Raw genomic sequence first — 25630 nt, forward strand, 5'->3', positions numbered from 1 at the left:
AAAAAAAGTGTATTTTATTTGACATCAGGAAGGAGGATTAGGGAGGGGTAAATGGAAGGACGTGAGGCAGGAATGGGGCACAAGCCCCCAGTGGGGCAGACCAGGGAGACTGTTAGTGCTCCTTGGGGCAGGAGCTCTCCTGCAGGGCCTCCTGGATTCTGACAGCCTTCCGATGAAATTCCCGGATGGCAGCCTGCAGCAAGTATAGCCAGGCTGATGGCAACGCATCCACAAGATGCATCAGAGTGCCCAGGGGCAGCACTGGCTCCCTGTGGCAGAGTGCTGTGGTGTCCTGAGTAAGGGCAGGCAGAGCACACAGAGACACAAATGCTTTGCTGTCCCTCATCGAAGTAGACAAGCAAGCAGGGAAACCTGAGAACTGTCCGTCCAGGGTGGGGGTAGGGTCCCTTTAAGCACAGACCTCAGATAGCCACAGGCAGCAGCCCCACACATTAAATCCTGACCTGGTGCCCTGCCGGAACTTGTTCTGGCCAGCCTTAACTCTGATTCAGAGTCCACTCAGTGTGGACGTGCTATTTCGAAATAGCAAAACGTTAATTTGAACTGCATTTTGTGTGTAGATGCGTTAATTCGAATTAGCTTAATTCAAATTAAGGTAACTTGAATTTTTGCTGTAGTGTAGACATACCGTAATTCAAAGGCTCTAACATTTATCTTTGGGAATCTTTAGATCAGTGGTCTCCAACCTTTTTACACCCAAGATCACTTTTTAAGTCTCAGAACAGGCGAAGATCTTCCACCCCGCCCCTTCTTTGAAGCCCCGCCCTCTCTATTTTCCTGTCCATCACTTGCTGAAAGCCACAGTCAGCTTGCTGGGGTGTTTCAGCCCTCCCAGCTCCCACCATTCCTCACAGCTACTCACCTGTGTTGTTGCTCGGTGAGTAGCTGCTCCTCAAATGAGGAAATCAAATGTAAATGTACTGCGCAGGTGCGCAGTTCAGAGAGGGCTCAAGAGCTACTCTTAGAGCCCCTGAGATCTACCGGTAGCTCGCGATCTACTGGTTGGTGACCATTAGACTGACATTTTTATGCAGACTGTGTGAAAAATGTGGGGACATCCCTTGCCTCTGTCCTAAATGACTATTACCTAATCTTAAACTATTTACGTATTTCCAGGATTGACTGGTCCTTTGTCCCAGGATCTGGCCCAGTATTTAAAAATGCCAGCTGTCGGATTCTAGATAGAGTTGCCAGATGGTTTCAACAAAAATACCAGATACACTTGACATTAAATCACAGTCTACATTACATCTTATTTAGAAAATACTGGACATTTATATTTTCTCAATTTGTTTCCCGAACAGAAATCTTAAATACTGGACTGCCCAGTTCAAAACTGGACACTTGGCAACCCTAATTCTGGACTGCATGCTACAGTGATGTATCCAGAAGGATCCACTTGGGTGGGTCCCACTCCTCAATTGCAACACTGGTCAGATTGGGATCAGCCCCCACACTCTGGCCCCACTCCCCAACCGGAGTGCCGGGTGGAGTGCGGTCAGCCCCAGAGCACTGGACCTAATCCCCAGCTGAAGGGCTGGGCAAAAGGGGTCAGCCCCAGCACGCCAGCCCTGCTCCCAGCCAGAACGCCAGATAGATCGATATTATAATCAGCTTTTGGTCTTGATATATTTTAAGCTAACCTAAAATGCATTTATTTGCATGGTGCATTTAAAAAGAGGCCAGGAGGACAAGGGGTCTAGACTCCCTTGTTTTCTGCAGCCACCCAACTGTCTCTTGGACTTCGTTTGTAGAGAAGTTTTCCGGGCTGCAGTGGAAATAGAGACAGCACAGCAGATAAGGGATTTCTGCTTGATTCAGGCATCTGACTGTGATATCGGTAGTGTGGAATTTGGTCCTCTCCTCAAGGTCTTCCAGACCCTCTATACTAAGCAAGCTGGAGGGATTTAAACAGACTGAGGAGAACACTGAGGAATCCTTCACCTAGAACTTGTGTGTGTGTGGAAGGATTTAGGGGAATAATGGATGGATTATTTCTGTAAAACTGAAAAAGGAGAAATATGTAGTGCATCCCAGCCAAAGTTGTGATAAAGGGTGAGACATCCTAATTTTCTCCAAGGTGAAGTGGATATAAATTAGTATCACTGCGGATCTCTCTGCCAGCACAGAGCAGTTTACATCAGTATAAAAAAATACAGCATGCCCATAAATTTGTTTCTAGAAACATATTTCAGAAATGAAGTTTTATAAGACTGTTTGTGGAAAAGACATAATATAAAATGTCTCCTTTTTATTTAGCATTAAACTTAATTATTGTTAATCTTCTTACTTATCCTTCCCAATAGTCACTAGAAATTCAGTCTTCTTAAATATGTGGCATGCATCAATCCCTGTCTTGGCTAACCACTGATGCAGTGATTCTCAAAGTGGGTTTTTTGTTTGTTTGGGGTTTTTTTTTTGCAGACTACTTGAAAATTGGTCTTGTCAGACCCCTTAATGATCTTTCTAAATGTCTTTCTCCCTCTGCAGCAGCTATCAAGCTAACCCTGAGCAACTGAGCTGGGCTGGAAAGGAGGGGAGGTGTCTCTCTTTCTCTCCCTGTGGTGGCAGTCCCCAAGCAGGACCTGGGATAGAAGGGGTGCCTCCCTCTGCCATGGTAGCCACTGGGCTGAGCTGGAGGGGGGGCTAGGGAGAGTCTCTCTCTCTCTCAGTGTCTTGGCAGCCAGTGAACCAGGGCTGGAAAAGAGGGGTCTTTCCCCTGCCATAGCAGGCAGAGAGCTGAGGCTGTGAAGGAGAGCCGTCTCTGCTCAATAACTGCAGCTCTGGAGCTTGGGAAAGTTTCATCTTTCTCTGGTCACTACAACACTGCTCATCCTAAATTCACCCCACCCCCACTTTTCACCCCACTGCTGCCCACTAACCACCTGTCTCCCCACTCACCCCACTGCTCCCTCCCACCTAAACCCTATTCCCCCAAAGGTCACCACCTCACCTTACATGTGTGTCTTCTTTAGGGTCCAGGCACCTCATAATCAGAGCCACACAGCATAGCTCCACTAATTAAATGGGCCGCCCTTCATTCTGTTGTGTGTGGCCACCCAAGCACACACCAGAGGGAACTATCTGAATGGAGCTTGCAAGCCCCTGTTTGAAAACCTCTGCACTAATGCCTGAAAATTTGTCCTCGGTGTAATTCTAATTGTAGATGTGATCATAGAATTTTTTCTTCTATGGAAAAAATTACTCTGTCTGGCATCCAGTCCTAGTAATGGCATCCAGCTGCTCAAACTGATGTCTGCCTATTGAGGGGCTAGACTGCATTCTGATAAACATGTTCAAACAATTCCAAAAATAGGAAGAAAAGAGATGCATTGTCAGGAGATGGTGCTATTGTTTAATTGTGATGTTTATCCTTAGCTAATGGTGGAGCTGCCATTTCTTCAGTGTTTCTGTTTGTAAGAATGTGGAAAAGCATGTGGGAGGATGGTGAACCTATATGGAGCTGTGTGCCTGTGTGATAAGGGGACAGATTTTATTTCTAGTGAAGAGTCTGGTTTTGTCCTATAACGCGCACGTGGATAATCCATTTTTTATGGAATTGGGCTTTTGCATTTAAAGATTCTGAAGTAATTACTGTATGCCAGATGTGACACAAATTTAATCATCCTGAGTTTAGACCCAGTTTTTAATCTGTGGTGTCAGCTTTTTATTTTACAGATGCTTGTGATTGATTTCAAAGGTACATTTATAATGCTACTGCCATAGAGCATGTGAATGTGTTACCACCAACTGTTAAAGCTGAAATATGAGCCTCTGATTAAAAATTAACATTTCAATGCATGCTCTGGAACATTGCATTAAAAAGACTGCATCATTCTGTCTCAATCTCTGTGCTTTATTTATTATCTATATGTCTCTCATATGTTTCCATTATAAAGTAAAAATAGACTATAAAGAGTTACGTCATAGAACATATGATTTAATTGTTATTTAAACAAGTTGCAAACCTCTCATATTTTCTCAGAACATTAGAGCCCATAATCTATACTGAATCTGCTGTGCTCGTTGTACATCATATTTTTCTGAGCAAAAATTAGAGCAGTATTGAAGGGCATTTTCCATGTCACCCTTGTGCATAAAAATCAGCAGTTGCTCTCTGAATATTGAAGTTACATAGATTCTAATATGTAATCCAATGCCATAGTCCAAGTAACCTTTCTCAAAACAGTCATTTTAAAAATAACTTCATAGAACCAATGGACCCATTATTCTACCAGAACCTCAAGCTGTAAGCCAGTTCTCCTTATTATATCTGGTGTAGAGTATAAGAAATCTCTAATACCATTTGTACTGGACAATTGTCAAATGAGAGCCCAGAGTACATTTGTAATTAATTCCAGACAGGAGAACAATATCTTTGTCAACACCCCATTTATTAATACTGTACTTGAAGCCATTTTCAGGTCAATAGTTCATTCCTACAGCAGTAACTAATATAAATAAATATGTCTTTGCAGAAGTTAAATTGTAAATGTCCAGCTATCTCACACCAGTAGAAGACTTTCAATTTGATACAAATGGCTAAAATGCAAACTGAATTTTTTGTAGTTTACAATCATTAAGAGCTGGAGATCTCAGACCAATTGAAGCAGAAGTCCTTCAATTACACAGGATCGGGCCCTAATTGTTTAACTGGAAATAAGTCATAACTAAGCATCTCACATTTTTCATTTAAATTCTCCACCTCTAGCACCTTGATGGCAAAAACTATTTCCATCAATGTAAGGGTCCTATTGAATCCCAGACATCCATGGGAGCCAGTTTCATCTATTATTTTCCTACTGTACCCCTCCTTCTTTCAGAGGAAGCCTTTTTGAACTACAAGTACAAGATGTACAAAGGACAAATAATTCCACTGGGAACTGCACCACTTGTCAATGTTATGACATCACTTCTGACTTACGAAAATTGTCTTGATGCATCAAAAAGTCTCTAATTTAATTTCTCTTAAAATATGATTTGCAGGTTCAACATGAATGAAAAATGGAAAAATCTGTGTATTGTGGTGCTATGCATCTGTCGGTACTGTGTATTTTAAGTGACGTTTCTAAGTAGGATTGAAGATCCAAGATAAAATGGCCTTTGAACCCAGCACATGGCTGCACTGGCCCTGATCCTTGCTTTGCTGGAGGATCATTTTGCATTACTCAGTCACGGCCAACCATAGGTGGATCATCCCTTCACTGAACACACCTGTTGTCAGTGCAGAGGAGCAGGGCCAGGGAAATAAGGGTATGGATGTGCCACAGCAATGTTCAGCATCACACCTTCGGGGCCATGGAGAAATGGCATGAGAGCAGTTGTCAGGCTGTATTAATTTCTGACAATTAGATAGCCTAAGATCAGTCACTTTCGCATCCCCTTCTGAATCAGACTGTGCATTCCTCGGCTGTAGTCTGGATGGTCTCCTTCTCTCTATTTCTTGCTTCAATTTTATTTTAAATTACAGAATGTCTTCCCTGGGAAACGTATTCAGGAACTCTTCCTATCATAGTTCTGTCTGTTGTAGCACTTATTTGTTATTTATAGGAAACAATCTCTTTAAATGTACACCAACAGGACAAAATGCCAGACCCTAAGAATTTCTGTAAAAAGTTTACATTGTTCTCAGAGAGTAATCATCTGGAATTCTTATACCTAATTACACAACTTTGAATTTAGGCTTTGGTGTGAATAATTTCAGCTTTTAAAACCAGTCACGTGACAGAATTCTGGAATCCCCAGATGCCTATGGGGCACTGTCAGCTGACGGTCAGGGCAGTGTGTGTGTGTGTGTGTGTGTGTGTGTGTGTGTGTTTCCGAGAAAAGGTTTAACGTCCGTGTCTTTACTGCTAGGACCGGGGTCCCATCGCAGAGGGTGGCCAGCAGGCCAACAGACGCCCCGTTATATAGGAAGAGCTTATTACACCTTAGATTTTAGCTGCTAGAACACAAAGTTCCTTCGCAGCGGGCAGCCTGGGAAAGGCTGAAAAGGTGCCCCAACGGATCTTGTCACCTGGGAGTGACACAGATCCAAATGCCCAAGCTCTCCCTATGTCTGTCCCTTTATGACCGGCTGAAGTTCTTTTAAATTGTGCTTGGTTCTATTACAGCAACTGAAGGAGTCAGGTTAAAGCTTAAACAGTTACAGGTTTATTAAAAGACTTATAAAAGCATATGGTTACAATGGCTATTGCTCTATTTCATAATTATTAGCAAAATACAGATCTTAAAATGGTTACAGGAAAAAGGTAAAGATAGAAAATAGAAATAATGGTACCAAATGACAGCTTAATCTTTAAAGAGCTCTAACACTATGTATATATATACTTAAACAAAGGACCACATCCAGGTACAATTTTTACCCCTTTCTGTGCCTCTCGACTCCAGCGTGTCAGGCCAGGGCCAGTCTCTCAATTCCTAGGAAAGACGAATACGAGGTGGGCGTCCCCTTGGAACCTCGGGAGATCAAACACCTAACCCAACCAGCAGATAGATGGTAGATTGACACTCAGAGAAAATGCGCTGCTGGACCCATCTTTATACCCCTGGGGGCCCGTATCCTCTTTCTTATCTAAGATGCCGAATTGTACTGGTCCATTTTGTGGCACCAGTTCTTACAAGCAAGTTTCAAGTTAATTTACACTTGCAAGAGAGATAACTAAATTGTGAATACTAGACATTTTTTTACTGGGCGAGAGATTCCTCCCCCCGCGGGCGGCTGAGTGTTCGTATCAATATGGGTTTGAGTCAAGGGCACTCCTTGGCAGCCTCTTGGTTAGCAATTGGCATATCTCTGTTTACAGCCATTCACGGTCACAGCAGCCTGGGCCTTCTGCTCTGTGTGCCCTGGATGCTCCAGGCAAGCAAAAATGGATGTTACAAGGGGGGTTCCTGTCTGGCTAGAGGCACTGAAGAAATAAACAAACATAAAGATAAACTATTAGTTAACCTTTTCTGTGAAGCTTCAGTTAAAATAGTAAGCAGCCAGTAAGTAAGTACTGGTTCCTGCAACATTACTTATGGGAGTAGTTCCTTTGACTTTTTATGAGATGGGAGTGCTCATGTCTGTAAGGGTTTACAAGGTTACTACCTATATTTTAGTTAGCATGGAAGTGATTTAAAGTGACCAAATATCATTAGAAAATTCTGAAATTTAGTTGCTTAGCAGCAGATTTTGCAGGAGGCATAATAATTTTATTTGTGAGGCATTTCAACAGTGGGCTCATTCCATCCGTTCCTGCTCTATCCAAAGTGTTGATGACTTTTAGGGAGTTTTAGTTGTCCATGGCTTTCAGACTAAAATGTGGTAATGTTGCACAAGGATTTCATTGTAGCTGCAAAGCATGAACATCCAAAATATTTCTAATGCTATTATATAATGAATGATTGTTTTTCCATGGTAAGGATATTTGTTTTTTCATAGACTGTGGCATTTAATAGCTGTTGTATAAACAGTAGAATTTGCAACTTGAGTTCTCTCTACACATCTTCCCTGTCTCACCTCCAATGGCCTAGAGGCATTTTGACAAAACATTTCTGAGAAAACTGCTGGGCCTGATGCATTATCCCTGGTTATCCAGATGAAGTTCCTTCAGCTCAGTTTCCCAGGTCACCTAACTTATCTGATCAAGATTTTCTGCCAGAAATCCCAATAAAATGCCTATCAGCATATAAAGTGCATGTATTCTCTTTGATATCAGAACAATCTCCTGCTAATGTTCAATTAACTTATCAAAAACTTCCAAGGGTTTCACACTGGTATTGTGTATGTTTTCAGGGGTATGCAGGAAAGGGAGACAAAGAGGATATTTGTCAGGCCCGGTCTACACTGCAGATTTGAGTCAATGGAGGGCAGCTTATGTCAACCTAATTGTATAAGCATCTAAACCAAAACGCAGTTTCCATCAATGTAACTCACCCACTATGCTGACTTAATAACTCTACATCCATGAGAGGCAGTGTCTTGTTCCATATAGCTGGGTTGATGCAGTGTCAGGGTGGACGCTGTATTATTTACATTGACTTTAGTGGTCTCCAGGAGCTCCTAGAATCATAAAACCATAGGGTTGAAAGTGACCTCAGGAGGTCATTGAGTCCAACTCCTTGCTAAAAGCAGGACCTATCCCAATGAAATCACCCAGGCAGGGCTTTGTTAAGCCAGGATTTAAAAACCACTAGAGATGGAGATCCCACCATCTCCCCAGGTAACCCATTCATTCCAGTGTTTCTCCACCCTCCTAGTGAGATGTCCCATAATGGCCCATCATAGCAAATGTCTAGCTGACCATGAAGGCTCTACACTGCAAACATGCTCCTGGCTGAAGAATACAGAGGTATTGGTTCTTCCAGGTCTGTGGGGAGAAGAGGCCATGCAGGCACAGCTCTGATCCTGCTGTAGAAATGTTGACATCTATGAGCATATTGCTCAGAGCATGGGGAAGTAGGGCTATGAGAGGGAAATACAGCAGTGCTGTGTGAAAATCAAGGAGCTGCAGCAAGCATAACAGAAGTCAGGAGTCAAACAGTTGCTTTGGTGCAGAGCCATAGACCTGATGTTTTTATTCGGAGATGCATACCATCCTCAGCACCTTGTACTGAACCCTGAGGATGAGGTGCTGGATGCAGAAGTGGAGGAGGGCAGGGGGGATCCAGTGTCACTGCAATCCAGGATCACTTTTTTGATTCCTGAATACTTGAGCGACTACCAGCAGTCCAGCACTGGTGCAGGTGGAAGGAATCTCTGGTAAATATGCTGTTTATTTTGAAATGGCAAGGGTACATCTGTTCATTTATTCTTTTTTAATCATGCTGCAAAGGGGTAGTGAAATAATCAATAGAGTATTGCTATTTGCTTCTCAAGATTTAGACAGAGGGAACCTGGCAGAGATGTTTGTTTATGTGCAACAGGATGGTCTGTGAATGCTGGAGGGGAATCAGTAATCCTTTGCCAAAGGTTTCTGGAGAGGACTGCCTTATTTCTTCCGCTGTGGTAAGACACTTTCCTACACCCTTCAGAAATTACTTCAGCAGGCATCATTGCAATATGCAGATTACCACAGTATGTTCCTGGTCCGCAGCCAGATGCGTGCAGGAGTTGTTCCATTTTAGCCTCAGCAATCCTCAGGAGTGAGATATTAGCTAACGTCATCACTGTCTGTGGAAAATGGTGCCAGTATTCAGTTAGTATTCTGTTCAATTACCATGTCTTTGTATATTCTTGCCTGTGAGTTCCCCCCCCCCTTTATTGTCTGAGGTTCCCCACCCTCAGACACAAGTTACAAGCACTCACATGTCTGCCTGGGATTCATTGCACACAACAGCATTCCCAGCCATGATGAGTGCTCTATCGAGGTGAGTGATTGTACTCCCAAGAGTACCCCTGTCTATTGTTTCTTTTGCAGCTGACAATGTGGCTTTGAGGGTCTCTCCAAGTATGCCACTAGAGTGGCTCAGCCAGAGAAAGAGGAGAAAGAATAGAACAGGAGAAGACATGTTACAGGAAATCCTACAAGCCTCTGGTGCTTCACAGACAGAGCAGAGAGCTTGGAGAATGGCACACAAGGACAGAATGGACAGGAGAAACAGGAAACAAGAGATGATACCACTTGTCAGGGAGCAAATAGACATACTGCAGTTTCTGGTTGACCTTTAGATGCAACAGATCTGTGCTTGCTTCCCCCTGCAGCCCCTAGTGAACTTAATTCTGGCACCTCCCCCTACCATGCGGTGTCTAGGGCCAGTGTAATACCCCTAACCATCCATTCCCAGGTACAGTATAGATCGGGGTGGAGCAATAATTTTGGTGGGAGGCCACTCCAAGATTTTGGTAAGTGGTCAAGAGCCACACTTTTCTGTGGAGAGGGTGCAGGTCCTGGGACATTGGTTGAGTACAGAAGGGAGATTGGGGTAGGAGACGGAGGTTCAGGAGAGGCTGTGATGTCTGAGAGGGAGTAGGTGAAGGAGGGGGTTGTGATCTGGGGCAGAGGATTGGGATGCAGGGTCAAGGAGGGGGATTTGACCTGGAGGAGGGGTACAGGAGGGGGTGCAGGCTCCATGTGCCACTCTGCATGGGGTACCCCTGGCGGAGGGTGGAGGGAGACTTCACACACTGCCCCCACCCCCAGGCCAATCATTGCATTGGTTTCTGGCCAATGGGAGCTACAATGACTGGCCCAGGGGTGAGGGCAGTGCAGAAAATCTCGCCTCCTCCACCTCCGTGTCAGCCGGTGGCCGGGGTAGTGTGTGGTCTGTGAGCCCTATGATACCTGAGTCTTCAACTGCTAGGACAGAGTCCCTTCACAGCGGGCAGCCAGAAGAGGCTGACAGGTGCCCCAAAGTTTTACACCCGAGTCTTTGGCTGCTAGGACAGGGTCCCTTTGCAGCGGGCAGCCAGGAGAGGTTGACTGGTGCCCCAGGTTGGTGCAGAGAGAGTTTATTACACCTGAGTTTTTAGCTGCTAGGACAAGAGTCCCTTCGCAGCAGGCAGCCAGGAGAGGCTGATGGGTGCCCCAAGGGTCTGCCCTGTGGAGGCGGCAGAACCCCAATGCCCAGCTCTTACTGCGTCTACCCCCTGACCGGCTAGTTCTTTTGATCGTGTCTGGTTCTGATACAGCAACAGAAGGAGTCAGGTTAAAGCTTAAACAGTTACAGGTTTATTAAAGAGACTTATAAGCATACGGTTACAGTGACTATTGTTCTACTTCTTAACTGCTAGCAAATACAGATCTTAAAATGGTTGCAAAGGAAAAGGAAGATAAAATAACGGTACCAAGTGACAGCTTAATCTTTAAAGAACTCTATTCTATGCATGCACTAAAACAAAAGGACACATAAAGATACAATTTTTACCCCCTTCTGCATCTCTCGATTCCAGCATGTCAGGCCAGGATTGGTCACTCAATTCCTCAGAAAGATGAATACGAGGATGGTCATCCCCGTGTGGATCTTGGGAGACAATAACATAACCCGACCAGCAGGTAGATGGTAGATTGATGCTCAGAGTGAGTATGCTGCTGGGCCCATCTTTATACCCGTGGGGTCACGTATTCTCTTTCTTATCTATGGTGCCAAATTGTGCTGGTTCGTCTTTGTGACGCCAGTTCTTACAAGGGAGTTGTGAACTTAATTTACACTTGTAAGAGAGATAACTAAATTGGGAGTACTGGACATTCTTTACTCAGCAAGAGATTCCTCTCCCGGGATGGTTGTGTGCTTGTATCAACATAGGTGCCAACCAAGGGCAGTTTCTGCAGCCTCTTGGTCAGCGATTGGCTTGATCACCCTCTCTTATCTGTGTTTACAGTTATCCAGGGTCACAGCAGCCAGCATATTTGGGCCTCTGTCAAGGCATCAAAGACTATGCTGATTTTATTGCTCTCTGTGTCCTGTGTGCTCCAGGCACCTCAGAGGGGCAAGCAAGATGGATGTGATGGCGGGGGCTCTGTCTGGCTACACCCCACCAGGGGTGCATAGTGCCTAGAGGGAGCAGCCAGAACAATTTGAGCAGTCTTGGGCTGCAGCAGGCAGAAAGCCTGCCTTGAAGTTTTGGTAGGACAAGCTGAAGGCCACATCAAAAGGTTTGGCAGGCTGGATTTAGCCTGCAGGCCATATCTTTCCTGCCACTGGTATAGATCCTCACAGACACACATTTGCTGACCTGTGAGAAACAGCTAAGTCCAAAGCAGACTGCAAATAGTTACAAAGGGATCTCACAAAACTGGGTGACTGAGCCAAAAAAATCATCAATGATATTCATTGTTGATACATGCAAAGTAATGCGCATTTGAAAACATAATCCCAACTCTACGTATAAAACAATGGGGTCTAAATTAGCTGTTAGCACTCAACAAAGGGATCTTGGAATAATTGTGGATAGTTCTCTGAAAACATCCACACAATGTGCAGGAGCAGTCAAAAAACGACATTGAGGCTGATCAGCCCCTGAGCAGAACAGCATATTAAGTAACCACTGCTCTACTGAATTGTTGGTTTCCAAGGAACAGCTAACAATGCCATAATACTTAAGATGGTACAAAAGATACATGTAAAATAGCCATGGTTATTCCTTTGTAGGGTCAGATTGTGATGGAATGTAATATTGTTACAGGTGGGTTGACATCAAAGCACTACCAAAGAAATCAAAGAAGCTGATTTGAAATTATTTGGAGCTTTTGTGCCTAGCAAACAGAGCAAAGGAGAGTTAGACACTGAAGAGACAGAGGGGAGGTATATTACTTGCCCTTTGTCCTTCAAGTGCGTGCCTGGATGTTTTTATCATTGTGTTTTACTTTCAAGATTGTTCTTCCCAAAGTTCCTTATTAAGCTATATCGCTGAGGTCACAAACTCTTATAAGCCAATATACAATAACTTCACTGACCAGCTCATACAGAGTGTTCACAAAATTATTACATTCATACTCTCAGATTATTATATAGTTACTCTGTGTCTGCAACACTAAATCTCTAGGCCCTGGTCTACAGTAGGACTTTATTTTGAAATAACCCCCATACCAAAGGTCAAATGTATAAGCAGAACATCCACACTACCAAGCCCATCATTTCAAAATAACGAGGTGCGGAATTAGAAATAAATACTCCTGCTTTTCATCAGGAATAACACTAATTCTGAAATACACTCCGAAAGACACTCATACTCACCCATCTTCTGGCATTTCTATATGAGCAAAAAAAAATGCACCTTTTTGGATGCTTGCTTCAATATGTAAATATTCCCTATGGGTATGTCTACACTACAGTGTTATTTTGAAATATCTTATTTCGAAATAGTTATTTCGAAATAGTGCGTCTCCACACAAAATGCATTTCGAAATAGCGTATTGCTATTTCGAAATAGTGCATCCACACTGAGTGGACTCTGAATCACATTTAAGGCTGGCCGGAACCAGTTACAATGGGGCACCAGGTCAGGACATACTGTGTGAGGCTGCTGTCTGAGGCTATCTGAAGTCTGTGCTTAAAGGGATCCTCCCAGAGAGCCAGTTCTCAGGTTTCCCTGCTTGCTTGTCTACCTCGATGAGGGACAGCAAAGCATTTGTGTGTCTGCGTGCTCTGCTTGCCCTCACTCGGGACACCACAGCACTCTGCAACATGAAGTCAGAGCTGCCCCTGGGCACTCTGGTGCTGCTCTTGGACGTGTTGCTGTGAGCCTGGCTGCACTTTCTGCAGGTTGCCATCTGGGAGGTCTATTGGGGGGGGGGGGGTGTCAATATCCAGGAGGCCCTGGGGGAGAGCTTCCACCCTGAGGAGCACTAGGAGTCTGCCTGGTCTGTCCCACTGGGGGCTTGTGCCTCATTCCTCCCTCACGTCCTTCCACTTACCCCTCCCTAACCCCCCTTCCTGATGTCAAATAAAATACACATTTTCATGAACACAAACTCTCTTTATTTAACAAAACTGGGGAGGGGGAGGGAATGAAACTCTGGTGAGACTGGGGAAAGGAGGCTGGAGAGGGGAGAAGGGGGGGAGAGGGTAAGAAGCAATATAAGGACTGTCACTCTGAGGGGTGGGTCTGCTCCTCCTGAACAACCTTGCTGCTTGATTCTTTGGCCCTTGGTCTGCTGCTGCTTCTTGCCTGTCCTGCTATCACTCTCCACTATATTTACCTGCATAGCCGCAGTTACTGGTAATCACAGCTCCCGTTGCCCGTAGGCAAGCAGCCTCGAACCTTCTACCATTCAGCAGGGAATCTGCTGTGTGGGAGGAACACTAGGTGATCCCACGATGTTATTCAGGCTCAGATCAATCATGGATTCAGGTCTGGCTTACAAAGGGCTTTCATCCCAGGGAGCACGCTAGGATTCCAGAGTGGGCAAAGGAACCTACGAGGTCTGCTGGATGTCCCCTAAGCACAAATCCACACACCCTTCGGTGGAGGCTGTGAAGAAAGGCACCCACAGCAGCTCAGAGATTCCTCTCCCTCAGGCAGCCTCTATCTTGCAGCCGGATGGTAGGCCTCACTTGAGCTTTCACCACAAAGTGATAGAGGGACAGGCAAGAAGCAGCAGTAGACCAAGGGCCGAAGTATCAAGCAGCAATGTTGTTCAGGAGGAGCAGCCCCACTCCTCAGAGTGACAGTCCTTATATTGTTCCTTGCACGGGAAAAGCAGCAAGGGTGCTGAGTGCACTGTCTCTGTGCCGTGTGCAAAATGTCCCGTGTCGTGTGCAGCGTACTGCACATCTGAGGTAAATAATGTCCTTGGCAGGAAAATCCAGTTGGAACCAGTTCTGTTTATGTCTCCAGCAGTCCCAAAGACAAAATGGAGTCTATATTTTCAAGATGGAGTCCATCACAATAATAAAGAGTCTTTAGTCCTTACATTTCCCTACGAAGTCCTTACACCATGCAGATAAATATAGAGGTGGCAACCTGCCAGAGACTAACCTAGTGATCCACCACCATGTTATTGACCACCCCTGCCTAAGCCCCTGCCCTGACTCCTGCATCCCCCACATCCATTGCTCCCTGCTCTGAGTCCTTCCTTACAGACCCAAGCAACACCAGGTAAATGTGCTAGTGGCATATACAGCAGGGGTCTGGACTTAAAAACTATAAAACTTGAAAACTATAAATTTAATGTGGATAAGTGTAAAGTAATGCACATCAGGAAAAATAACCCCAACTATATGTACAGTATGATGGGGGCTAATTTGGCTACGACAAATCAGGAAAGAGATCTTGGAGTTATCATGGACAGTTCTCTGAAAACTTCCACACAGTGTGCAGTGGCAGTCAAAAAGGCAAATAGGATGCTAGGAATTATTAGGAAAGGGATGGAAAATAAGACCCAGAACATCTTACTGCCCCTGTATAAAACTATGGTACGCCCACATCTTGAATACTGTGTACAGATGTGGTCTCCTCACCTCAAAAAAGATATTTTGGCCTTGGAAAGGGTTCAGAAAAGGGCAACTAAAATGATTAGGGGTTTGGAACGGGTCCCATATGAGGAGAGGCTAAAGAGACTGGGACTTTTCAGTTTAGAAAAGAGGAGACTGAGGGGGGATATGATAGAGGTATATAAAATCATGAGTGGTGTGGAGAGGGCTGATAAAGAAAAGTTATTTATTAGTTCCCATAATAGAAGAACTAGAGGACACCAAATGAAATTAATGGGTAGCAGGTTTAAAACTAATAAAAGGAAGTTCTTCTTCACACAGCGTGTTGTCAACCTGTGGAACTCCTTACCAGAGGAGGCGGTGAAGGCTAGGACTATAATAGAGTTTAAAGAGAAGCTGGATAAATTCATGGAGGTTAGGTCTATAAAAGGCTATTAGCCAGGGGATAAAATGGTGTCCTTGGCCTCTGTTTGTCAGAGGCTGGAGAGGGATGGCAGGAGACAAATCGCTTGATCATTGTCTTCGGTCAACCCTCTCTGGGGTACCTGGTGCTGGCCACTGTCGGTAGACAGGATAATGGGCTAGATGGACCTTTGGTCTGACCCAGTATGGCCGTTCTTATGTTCTAATGTTCTTATGTAAAGAAAACGATCATTGAGTAAAAATAAGTTCTGCATGTAGAGACATAGCAGGATTGTGCTCTTTGTATTGTAAAAGTTTTGCTTTTATATTTTTAATATAAATATCCATATAAATTGTTAGTATTAAATTACAAATCAAAGAAGCATTATCAGCCTTTTTGTCACCTAATGAGCACATGCCTCCTACTGCTTTGTCATACTACAAAGAATAATTGAAATGGTTTAATTTTGTAAAAGCACTTTTAAATACCATTAAATTAGTATTTAAGGTATTATCTTAAATTATCTTATCTTAAGTATTATAACTACAACTGCTAGGTATTTTCAAAGACTGTACGTGGGCAAATATCTAAAAGGGTGTCACAAGGAGGAAGGCGAAAATTTGTTCCTCTTGGTTTCTGAGGACAGGACAAGGAGTAATGGGCTTAAAGTGCAGCAGGGGAGGTTTAGATTGGACATTAGGAAAAAATTCCTAACTGTCAGGGTGGTCAAATATTGGAATAAATTGCCAAGGGAGGTGGTGGAATCTCCCTCTCTGGAGATATGTAAGAACAGGTTAGATAGACATCTGTCAGGGATGGTGTAGACGGAGCTTGATCCTGCCTTGAGGGCGGGGGGCTGGACTCGATGACCTCTCGAGGTCCCTTCCAGTCCTATTATTCTATGATTCTATAAATAGGTCCCAGTGGTGTTTTGTGAAAATTTATATTTGGCATAGAGGGGATGGAACAAGAAGGTAAGGATCTGTGTAAAGAAAAATCAAGTCAGTTTTGTATTTACCAGAACCATTTTACAGTACCCAATTAAAAATGAGTTTCTGGAATACAGTACATAGAATATATTGCAGTTTTCAAAACACAAATGACTTAATTTGTCAGTGTATAGTAGGTTTTCTTGTGATCCAAGATTTAACAGGGTTTTGCAACATTTTCCTTCAAGATAATTAAATTCACAGTTAACAGTTCACTTAGGATAAAAAAGTAGGTAAGTCTTATATAGATGTATACTTGTACTATGGGTGTGCATAAAGTTACTTTAAAGCTACTATCAGCTACACCTGCTTTTATACAGGCAGTCCCTGACTTACGCGGATCCGACTTACTTACGTCGGATCCACACTTACGAACGGGGCTTTTCTCGCCCCGGAGCTCATGGGAGGCGCATCGCCACCCGTGTCCTCCGGGGCGAGAAAAGCTTCTTCCGGTCTCCCTGGTCTGCTGGGGGGGGGGGTCCAGCAAAGCCGCTGGACCCCCCCAGCAGACCAGGGACACCCGAGCAAAGCCGCCGCCTGGGCGGCTTTGCTCCCGGGCAAACGAGCAAAGCCGCCCAGGTGGCAGCTTTGCTCTGGAGTCCCTGGTCTGCTGGGGGGGTCCAGCGGCTTTGCTGGACCCCCCCAGCAGACCAGGGGGACAGGAGCAAAGCTGCGGAGCCGCTTTGCAGACCAGGGAGATGGAGCAAAGCCGTGGAGGACTTCGGCGGTCCCACCACCCCCTTCTCCCTGGTCTGCTGGGGGGGGGGCAAAGCTAGTGCCCTCCCCCCCCCCAGCAGACCAGGCTTCTCTTGCCTACCCCTGGGGTAGAGCAGCTGGGGGCTGCCGGGTTGGTCCCGCAGCGCCGCTCTGGACCAAGCCGGCAGCACCCCAGCTGCTCTGCCCCAGGCGTCCTGATTCAGCCGCTGCTGAAACTGACCAGCGGCTGACTACAGGAAGCCGGAGGCAGAGTTGCTCTGCCCCAGGCTTCTTGGAATCAGCTGCTGATCAGTTTCAGCAGCAGCTGACTTGGGGACGCGTGGGTTTCTTAAATTGAATCTGTATGTAGGTCAGAACTGGCATCCAGATTCAGCCGCGGTTGAAACTGATCAGTTTCAGCAGTGGCTGACGCCAGTTCCGACTTACATACAGATTCAACTTAAGAACAAACCTACAGTCCCTATCTTGTATGTAACCCGGGGACTGCCTGTACACCAGTGCAATGCTATTTAAGAAACTTAATTTTATTTATTGTTTTTTTCTTGTATTATGATTAGCTCCACTACCACTTTTTTCTTCTTAATAATGTATCTTCTGATCTCTGTAATCTGAAGATTCAGCATGTCTGGCTAAGAAATTGTAATGCTTACTTGAGTGGTGGTCACAAAATTTCATCATATGCATAATGTCATAAGAAAAATACATTTTAATATGAGCCATTAAGTTCCCCGTGGCTCCCCATAAAATCATAACCTTTTTGTTGTCTTTCATATTTCAAAAGTCTATTTTAATCTTCATAAACAGATAGGGGTAACATCAATAAAATCCCATTAGTAATACTAGGCAGTAAACTGTTTTATTTCATAATACATCTGACAACTGCTTTTGTATTTATTGCATATTATTAGTAATATACCCTAAGGGGTATATTACTAAGTGCATATCTTCTTCTCCTTAAGTTACAAGAAATGCATTAGGCCTGTTGATAAGAAATGTCTTTGGAGTTTCTTCATGGGTAATCCCTATACACAGCTAAGGTAAGGGAAAGTCGTAATAGGACATTTTTTAATTCAGGATATACAAGTGTATCACAAGAAGGCATTTCCCCCTAATCTAGGCAGGTTGATTCAATGTATTTAGAGTAATGTTGACTAAATGAATTCTGATTTCATGAGAACAACTTACCTAATCTTGTTAAATATAAATATTATATAGTCTCAGAGAGACTATGTCTAGACTGCATCCCTCTGTTGTCAGAGTGATGCAAATCAAGCACGTTGAAATTGCTAATGAAGCTGGGATTTAACTATCCCGTGCCTCATTAGCATAAATATGGCTGCTTTTTTTCAAAATGGAGTTTTTTTTTTAAAAAAATGGTAGTCTAGATATGGATCTGTCAAATAAAGCCTTTTTCGACAGATCCTGTCTGAGTAATGAGAAGTAACATTAGTTCGAACCAAGGGGTTTGATTCGAACTAATACATCCCAGAGGGCACTTCCTTGTTCGAATCAGCTGGTGAGTGGAATAGCGCATGGGTAAGATTATGCTAATGAAGCACGGGATATTTAAATCCCTGCTTCATTAGCAATTTTGGTCGGCTACATTTGCATCCCTTGTTCGAACTAGGGAGCAAGTGTAGACATACCCCAGGGGAGAGTGTTATCACTTCAACTTTCTGCAGTCTGGATAGCACCAAAAGTCTACCCCCCCGAGTAGACCAGATATAGAATTGCTTTCACTTAGCCAGATAAGTAGCTCTAGTGGAAGGTTTCCTACTCCCGAGCAATACCACCTGCACACGAGCTGAACAATGAAGCTCTGCTGCTTTCAGCCACCGAGCTGCCACACGATGAGGTGCAGTGACCAAAGGTCCAGGTGGAGCAAAGTCCTGCATGATCAGGTCGGGGACTAGCGAGAGCACAAATGTCCTCTCGCAAGACAGGTTCAGGAGGGTCGAGAACCAGTGCTACCTGGGCCATGTGGGCGTGATGAGAATCAGGGATACCCTGAATTCCCAGACCCTCAGGAGCCCTCAGGAACAGTGGATCAGCGGGAACAGTGGGAATGTGTAAAGTAGACCCCGGGCCAGGGAATGAGTAACGCATCTCCCAGAGAGCCCCTTCCCAGGCTCATGAGAAAACAGAACCTCAAGCACTTCCTATTCTGGCACATGGTGAATGGGTCCAGATGGAGAAACCCCCACCTGCAGAAGATGCACAGGGCTACATCCCCTCTGAAAGCCCACTTGTGCCTGGAAAAGGACCTGCCCAGTTGGTCTGCCAGAGTGTTCTGGGAACCCAGGAGATAGGAGGCAATCGGGTGGATATCCACCCCAATGCAAAGATCCCACAGGTGAAGGACCTCCCGACACAGGTAAGGAGAGCAGGCCCCACCCTGCCCGTTGATGTATGAGACAGCCGACGTGTTTCAGACAGGACAAAGACTGACTTGCCCCGGAACTGGGGGCAGGAATGCTGCACAGGTGAGGCAGACCGCTCTCAGCTCCCTGACATTGATGTGCAGGGAGAGACTGTCCGTTGACCACATACCTTGCATCCGCTTGTCTCCGAGGTGAGCCCCCAACCGGTGCCCGATGACATATGTACGTTGCGCATGCATGCCTTCATGGAATAGACATAAGCAACACACCACGAAGAACAACAGTTACGAGATAAGTAACTGTTCTTTTGTTTGGAGAGAGCTAGATACAGAGTGGAAAAGTAAAGAGGGTGGAAAAAGTCTGCATTAGCACATCTTAATGCAGGATCTGACTTCACTTCTATTGGTGTTTTTTAATTGTAAAGCATTTAGACAGTTTTGGAGATAAGGATTCAGGTGTTAGTGAAGGAATAGTTGAGCAAACTCTTAGCTCAAGACATTTGCATGATTTCTGTAGTGGTTCAGCACAGTGATACAGTAAATTAAGGATTCACTGGTGTGGCGTCCTGCCAGTCCTCCTGCTGTGTGCGTTTTTGTACGCTCCCTCAGTATATCATGCCAGCTCTGCACAAATAGCTAGCATAATAGACTTTACAAGAGTCCCCAAAGACCATAGACTCTGATAAGATATGAAGGCACCCGAGTCAGGTTTATTGTTGATCCAAGTACATTAATAGGTGTTGGTAGCCGGATGGCTTGTGAGCCCCTATGTATTTGTACCCAGAACAATGGATGCAGCTCAGTCGATAGTATGGATTTTACTAATGCCCCCTAGACTGGCCAAAGAGTTAAGTTGAGGTACCCCAATGTTTATAGATTGAAATGAACAATCTGACACACTGTATATATCATCTTACGCACTAATGACATATTTGGTAACTCCCCTTGTACTTTCCTCCAAAGCATTCACTTTCCACGGTTATGCTTTCACTCTTGCTGTTTCAAAGTATTTTATCATGTACTTAGGTGGTTGTCCTGGTACTGCCCTGGTGGTATGTATTTACATACTTCATGTACTTTTATCTGTGCTAGCAGTTCTAGTGCCAAGAGACACCGACTTGCAAGCAAACATTTGCTTTGGACATGGCCTATCTGTTACTCATAGTATAACTCTGGCTTATTTGGTTCAAGCACCAGGACCATGCTTCAGGCTCTTTCTTTCTCCTACAATTACATTTCAAACAGTTTTATAAAAACAAAGAGTAATCCTGTAGCACCTAGGAGAACATAAATATATATAGTATCACAAGCTTTTGTGGGTAAAGCCCATTTAGTCAGATGATGAGCTGGAGTAGAAATAACAGAAACCAAGTATTTATAACATGAAAAAAGGTACCTGTCAATTTTAGGACCGGTGCTAATGAGCCTAATTAAGAGGCTGGAAGTATCCCATACTTAGCTTTTTATGTTTAAAAATACAGTGCTAAAAACAGGAGAGACTAGCTTTATAATGCAACATCCAGTTAATGTCTTTGTTCAAGCCCAGGGAAATAGTGTCAAATCTATAGATGAATACCAATTCTGCACTCTCTCTCTATAGAAGAATGGCTACTTTAAATCCATGATTGAGTGACCAGGCAGGTTTATGTGTCTTACTATTTCTCATGTCTGATTTGTGTCCATTTATCCTTTGTTGTAGAGACCGTCCAGTTTGGCCAATATACATGCAGAGGGGCATTGCTGGCACTTGATGGCATATATCACATTAGAGGATGTGCAGTTGTATGAGCCCTTGATGTTGTGGCTTATGCGGCTGGGTCCTGTGATGCTGTCATTTGTATAGATATGTCCACAAAGTTGGCAACGGGGTTTGTTGCATAGTAAGTTTACATAGCTGTTAGTGGCTTAAGGTAAGAAAGAAAAGGATTCTTTTAACATAATTTTTTGTAGTCTTGTAGATATCTGAAAACTCTGATCTTAATACTTTTTTAAAAGCCCTTGCTACCAATTAATAAATTTTTAAATCTGGAAGAACTTTACTACCATATATCTTGTTTATTTGTTTGGCTTTTCAGTTAGAGTTGGATTCCAGACAAGTGATTTCCATTAAGTTTTAGAATTTATTTGGGGAGGCGTATACTGATATTAAAGTCAGATCTTTACTACTGGTAGAGTTCTGGCTCTTATGTGTCATTAGGTGTACTCAGAAGAAGCAAGCACTAGCAGTAGCAAGCACTTTTATTCAGATTATTATTTAGATAGTATCCAGTAAATGAGGCCTGGAGCCACACATTGAATGATGAGGCTAAAAAGAAATATTAAAAAGATGCCTTATTAACCATCCCATGTATTGAATGATACTGCAGTTCTCTGGGAGAAAAAAACAAACCTTCTGTGATCATGTAATTAAAGACTGTACAATAATGCATACACAAAAGGAGATAGAACTAAGGTTCTGTAGTATTATTTAACTTACCTTAAAATTTTATATGGATATTTCTAGGGGTGTAGGTGTCTGTGCGCATTTTGTGTTGTAGCAGAAAACTGAAGCAACATAAATTTCAGCACAGAAAACAATCAATAGAGCTTGAACTCTGAACCTTCAAATCCATAGCAACGTTTTTTACACTCGTGTTAAAGGAGTAACAGTTAAAAGTAATAGGCTGTTATCCTGTATGGGAAACAACCCCTAACAGAGGACACTACACATAGGGTATGTCTACACTGCAGTGCTTTTCTGTGGCAGGAAGCTGGGCCTGGGAGCTGCACTTCACCGCACAGCTCTCACTGCCACCCACATTTCGACCCATGGCTCAGCCACAAGACCCCCCCAAGATCTCCCTGATCCTCACAGGGAGCACCACCAGGGCTCCCAAGACCCAGCTGGGGTAGCAAATACCATGTGCCATTGTGGTCCAGGGCAGAGATCCTGTCTCTCCTTGAGCAGGGGAGGGAGGAGGACATCCTGCAAGATCTCCATTCCCGGCACCAACATGCGGACATATATGGCCAGATGGCTGAGGCTCTGGCCAAGAGGGGACCCCCGTTAGACATTGGAACAGGTCCGGAGTAAGGTGAAGGCACTCCACCAGGGCTCCGCCAGGGAACACAGCTTTTCCTCCAGGGCACACTTCTGCCCCTACTACCAGGAGCTCCATCAAATCCTGGGGTGGTGGTGAAACTCTTTCCCCGTCCATGGTGGTGGACTTGGGGCTATGGATGCCCGTTGTCGCCCGCTCATAGCTTCCTGCCGAGGAGAAGGAAGAAGAGCAGCTGCAGGAGGAGTAGGACATAGCCAGCACAGTCACCCTGACTCTCAAGATGGTATCCCAGGCCCTGGATGTCTTGCAGGCATCCTCAGAAGGTGGGGAGGGAAGTGCCTGCTGCCTTCTTCCCCCAAATACCCCAGGAGCCACTCCTATGAGGCCGCCCCCCCAGCAGCAGGGCTGTGTGAGGAGGGGATGGCACAACCCTCTGGGGATGGAGCTTCTCCTCCACCGTCAGCCCACCCCTGCTTCCTCCATCCCCCTTTCCCTAGGGTCCCCCTTTTCAAGACTCCCTCCCCCCCGAAGGGATTGCAGCCCAAGGAGTGCTTTACTCCCATGAGGATAGCCCGGACGGTGGACTTTCCCATGCCGAATGGGTTGCCCACCAACTGGTAGCTGTCTGGGGTGGCAAGCTTCCAGACAGCTGTGGCAACCTGCTTCTCCAGAGGGATGGCGGGTCGCAGGTGCGTGGCCCATTGCTAGAAGGCAGGGGCAAGCAAGGCACATAGCTTCATAAAGGTGGCCTTCCAAATGTGGAAGTTTTGGAGCCACTGCTGGTCGTCCCACTGCTTCATCAACAGCCGGTCCCACCAGCTGGAACTGGTGTCCAGCTTTCAAAACTCTCTCTCCATTGTGGGGTGCAGTTGGAAGAGCTTTGCTCCTGCACACAGGAAGAGGGTCTCAAGGATGAGCTCAGTGTTGAGCTCTGGCAGGGCAATGAAGTCAGCCTGCACAAAGTGCTGCAGAAACTGCAGCATGGCTGTGTCGGGTCATTGCATACCCAGAGGCAGCTCTGGCTCCATGGCTAGGAGTATGCTGTGGTATCCAAAAGCTGGTCAACCAGAGCACTCCCTGCTAAAGCTTTGCTGTCCCTCAGAGAGGTAGGCAAGCACGCAGCAGAAGCAGAGAAACGGCTGTCCAAGGGGATCCCTTTAAGCATGAGTCTCAGCTAGGCTTAGGCAACAGTACCTGGAAGCAGCTGCTGACCTAATGCTCTGTCTTAACTGGTTCCAGGTTTCCTTATATGAGAGATAGTATCCAATCAATGTGGACACTATCTCCCAAAAAAGCAGATCGCATTTTCATTGAGCTTGTGCTGTGTAGACGCTCTCTTTTGGAAAAAAAAAGTTCTTCTGGAAGATCTCTTCTGGAAAAGCTTCTTCCAAAAGAAGATTGCAGTCTAGACATAATAGGGAAATTGATTTACAGAGCTTTATGTTAGAAGAGCAGTAAAATTCCTGGATTCTGTTCTTGGCTCTGGGAGGGGAGTGTTTTTAAAGCTGTGGTAACAAACATTATAGCCAGATATGTAGATTTAGTACATTCATTCAGAAAAACTGTTGGTGAATAAATTCAGAAGTGACTTCGGGACACATCTGTTACCCCTTCAGTAATGCCTCCCTGTTAGGGTTGAGGAATACGATGTGTCAATATTACAGGTTATGAAGTGCACAGAAAGAAACTAATCTGTGGGAGAAACAGGGTCATGAACTCATGGGATTAGAAGCAAGAGGTTACTTAGCTATAATTGGTGCAGGATACAGAATAAAGATAAGCCACCTTTCTACACCCCATAGCCTTTGCCTGAGGGGGCTTAACCAAATCCCAGGCTAGTGGCCTAATGGCCATAAGATCCCCAGAAACTGCTGTTCTGTGCAGAGACCACAGCATGCACTGGCTCCACTTCTTAATGCCTTGTCTTGGCCAGCTTCTTGGTCAAATCTGGATGAGTTTTCACAGGCACAGCAAAAGCACTTCTCTGACCTTAGGACAGTAGTTCTCCAACTTTTTGGCCCGGGCCCACCCTGCTCAATGCGGACCTTTCTGCAGACCACCAATCAACCATCCATGATGACAAAATGGGTGCAGGAGAGGGTAGGATTTGGGGTCTGGCCAGGAGGTAGGATGCTGGAGGAGGCTGATGATGGAAGGTCTGGAGGGAGGGAGGTGCAGGAGCACTTTAGCGATGTGGGGTGTTGGCCAGAGAAGGGTGTGGAGGGTGATGAGGATGCAGGATCTGGGCATGATGGGAACCTTTACCCGGCTCCGTGCCTTCCACTGCTTCTAGGCACCCTCCCCCGCTGCTACCATTGACTGTGAGGGCAGTGGGGAAAGCCTTCAGGTAAGCAGTTTCCTGTGTTACTGTTCCCCCAGCTGGGGTGAGGGGAGCAGCAGAGCACTAAACTGCTTCCTCACCCCGCAAGCTGGATCCAACCTGCGAGTCTTGCCCCTGCCACACACACACACAGTGGAAAACCAGCACTGGAGCTCCATCCTCATGGAGTGGGTGAGAGGGAGGGACTGGAGCACCAGATCAGGCTCCCTGCTGCAGGGAGGGGTCAGCCCTGAGCCGACAGCCCACCTGCAAGACGGTCATGAACACTAGTTGTCCACAGACCACACTTTGAGCACTGACTTAGGACTGACCCACAACTAAAATGTCTGGTTCCTGTTCTAAATCGTGCACCTTTTAAAATATATGCTCAGAACATTTTTTCATTCATAAATATACCCATATTTCTTTAATCCCATTCTAAAAAACGTTAAATTTTGAAAACACATCCCACTTGAGGAAGAGATCAAGCATGGGAAATCTCAACCTGAATGTTGAAAGTTCAGCACAGTTATAAGCAACTGAAAATAGAGACTTACAGTGAGACATGAAAGGTAGCCTGAACTCTTGGGGGTGCGTCTGGACTGGCAAGATTTTGCTTTTGTGCAAAAACTTGCCAGCTGTCTACACTGGCCGCTTGAATTTGCGCAAGAGCACTGACTTTGTAATGTACAAAATCAGTGCTTCTTGCGCAAATACTTTCTCGCTCCCACTTGGGAAAAAGCCCTCTTGCACAAGAATACTTGCTCAACAGGGCCAGTGTAGACAGGGAAGAATTGTTTTGCGCAAAAAAGCCCCGATGGCTAAAATGGCGATCGGGGCTTTCTTGCACAAAATCGCGTCTAGACTGGCCACGGATGCTTTTGCGCAAAAGCAAATCTT

At 45.1% G+C, this 25630-nt stretch overlaps 1 protein-coding gene across 3 annotated transcripts in view; it reads left to right on the plus strand.

Annotated features, from left to right (window-relative positions):
• The first annotated feature begins 9307 nt into the window (after positions 1–9307).
• The window catches only part of CNTN1 (contactin 1), a 396144-nt gene continuing 379821 nt past the window's right edge, over positions 9308–25630 (plus strand). For 2 of the 3 annotated variants that reach the window (XM_075930057.2, XM_075930017.2), the window contains exons 1-2: positions 9308–9375; positions 10898–11000. The gene's annotated coding sequence lies outside the window, so the exon portion shown is untranslated. The remainder of the gene's footprint in view (positions 9376–10897; positions 11001–25630) is intronic. The other variant, XM_075930024.2, reaches the window with a different exon arrangement.

This window comes from Pelodiscus sinensis, chromosome 1 (assembly GCF_052426305.1).
Source record: "Pelodiscus sinensis isolate ZL-2025 chromosome 1, ASM5242630v1, whole genome shotgun sequence".
Classification (NCBI taxonomy): domain Eukaryota; kingdom Metazoa; phylum Chordata; order Testudines; family Trionychidae; genus Pelodiscus; species Pelodiscus sinensis.